The sequence below is a fragment of the Littorina saxatilis genome, linkage group LG12 (genome assembly GCF_037325665.1).
Source record: "Littorina saxatilis isolate snail1 linkage group LG12, US_GU_Lsax_2.0, whole genome shotgun sequence".
NCBI classification, from domain to species: domain Eukaryota; kingdom Metazoa; phylum Mollusca; class Gastropoda; order Littorinimorpha; family Littorinidae; genus Littorina; species Littorina saxatilis.
The window spans coordinates 22947496-22949570 of record NC_090256.1 but is presented as its reverse complement, the minus strand read 5'-3'; the positions used below and the strand labels follow the sequence as shown (position 1 = coordinate 22949570).

Below are 2075 nucleotides of genomic sequence, written 5' to 3'. Positions count from 1 at the left end.
AAAAAAAAAAGAAAATCTGCCTCATTACTACCAGTTCGAGCTAAATTACGGACAACATTTTTTTTCGTCTGTTTTAAAGCCTATCCGTTCGTATAATTGAGTCAAACTGAGCCAAATTCGCCCGTTTTAACTTTCGTTCTGCAATATTAATATTCGGTTACATCCCTTATTCCTTCATTGTCATGGCCAGTTTGGCTGGCTTTGACGTTCAATTTGACCAGCACACACGCTGAGTAGTATTTCCGTTGACGTCAACAGTTCAGGCTAAAGTTCTTTGCTTGATTTGAAGCACACTAATGTCATGAACCCATGCGTATGCGGAAGAGGTCAGGACACAGTCGCGAATCCTCGTGCCCCGTAATAAGTAGTGACATTTCATTCATTTGCGTTGAGCAGTCTTAGTCAATCGTTGCTGCATAAAGAAACCCACCGATGTCGGATGAATCAACTCCATATGACCGGCCAGCCATTAGTACAGCACAAATGCTGACAGACACGAAAGGCTACAGTACGCTGAACTTGTGACATGTTGTTTTGTGCGACCCAACTAAGACGAGCCACAAAGCTTGACTATGCATTGTCATTATTTTGTCGAGAAAGTTGCATGAAAGGGCGTCGTAGATCGAGGAACAATGTTTTTGTAACTTATACGACTGCTTAGGACTTAAAAAGTGTCGTGTGTTACAGCTTAAGAGTCGCCATTTCTGTCAGCAGTGAACAAAGCAGGACACAGACACGTCCGTCTATTTGTAGTAATTAGTCAGTTCATAGGTCAGTAATCCCTAGACACTTTTGTCTGCACGCACGCGCGCACACACACACACAAACACATGCGCACACACACTGACACGCGCGCGCGCACACAACCTTCTTCTCCTCCCCCCCCACACGCACTCACACACATACCCCCCCCACACACACAAACACACATACATACCTTCTTCTCGACCCCCCCATCCCACACTCACCCTACCGTCGCTCGAACACTAGCCCGCTAAGTGTGTCCCGTAACCCGGAACACGTAATATCATTCAATATTGTACATGTCTTACCCCGGCAGATTGTTGCCGACCGACAGTGACGCTGTGTAGGTCAGAAACTGAAGCCGGGTGGACACCAGACTGAAGGGGTGCGGCACGGCTGTGGTGGTTGAACTTTTCACCTGTTGTGTTGTTCCTGTTGCTGTTGTTGATGTTGTTGTTGTCGACAGTCAAGGCAAGACGTGTGTGTGTGTGTGTGGCTGCTACAGGTGAGACACTCAAGCTTTATAGTAAGAATACTAAGATTCGTTGAAATAATTCAGCTGCCCGATAAGGGCAATTTGTAACAGTAAATACTGAGTACTAGCAGTCAGGCCCGGCTTCGCCCGGGTGTTTCTGATCTTCCCTCTCTCTCAGAAACTTCTAGAATCTTATTCCAATGAGAATAAGCAATAGATGAAAGTGTGAGCTCATACATTTGGATTAAAAGGCTGGGACTGACAGTGTGAAAGCATCACCATCAACACACTCTTTTTGCTGAAAAATAACTTTTTGACTTGAGTTATCTCCTTTTCTTAGGAAAATTCTAGATACTTGAAAACCAGGTCTAACATCGACTCTATATATTCTGTAAAGACTGATCAGGCGTGCCTGCATTAGAAGAGATACCTCCCTTCAATGTATACAAAGTAAGAGTTACCTCCCTTTGCTTCTAGAAATTTCCTGAACTGTCCGGTTAACTTTTTCTTCTTCATTTCTTCTCCTCATAGGAGCGATAGAGAGTCTGTAATATCACTGGCATTATGTGCTTGCTACATGTGAACACCAGGCACTGAACTGGCCTTGCACAGCAGGGGGCAGGGTTAGTGTGTGTGTGTGGGGTGGGGGGGGGGCGGGATGATAGCGGGCGGGGGGTAACCCTTGAGAATTACACGGTATACTGGTTTGATGAGAGTTAGCCCGGCTTCGCCCGGGAGCCGGTAAGCGGAGCCCTGTAGCAATTTAAGACGCTCGCTATTCCATTATCATTAGCTTTACCTCCTGTGTTTGGATACAAAAAAAGAGTAAGACAAAAAAGAGTTATCTCCCTTACCT

At 45.5% G+C, this 2075-nt stretch overlaps 1 protein-coding gene across 1 annotated transcript in view; it reads left to right on the top strand.

Annotated features, from left to right (window-relative positions):
• The first annotated feature begins 1067 nt into the window (after positions 1-1067).
• Positions 1068-2075, top strand: part of LOC138981535 (cytochrome P450 26A1-like) — a 21676-nt gene continuing 20668 nt past the window's right edge. The window contains exon 1 of the mRNA XM_070354482.1: positions 1068-1249. The gene's annotated coding sequence lies outside the window, so the exon portion shown is untranslated. The remainder of the gene's footprint in view (positions 1250-2075) is intronic.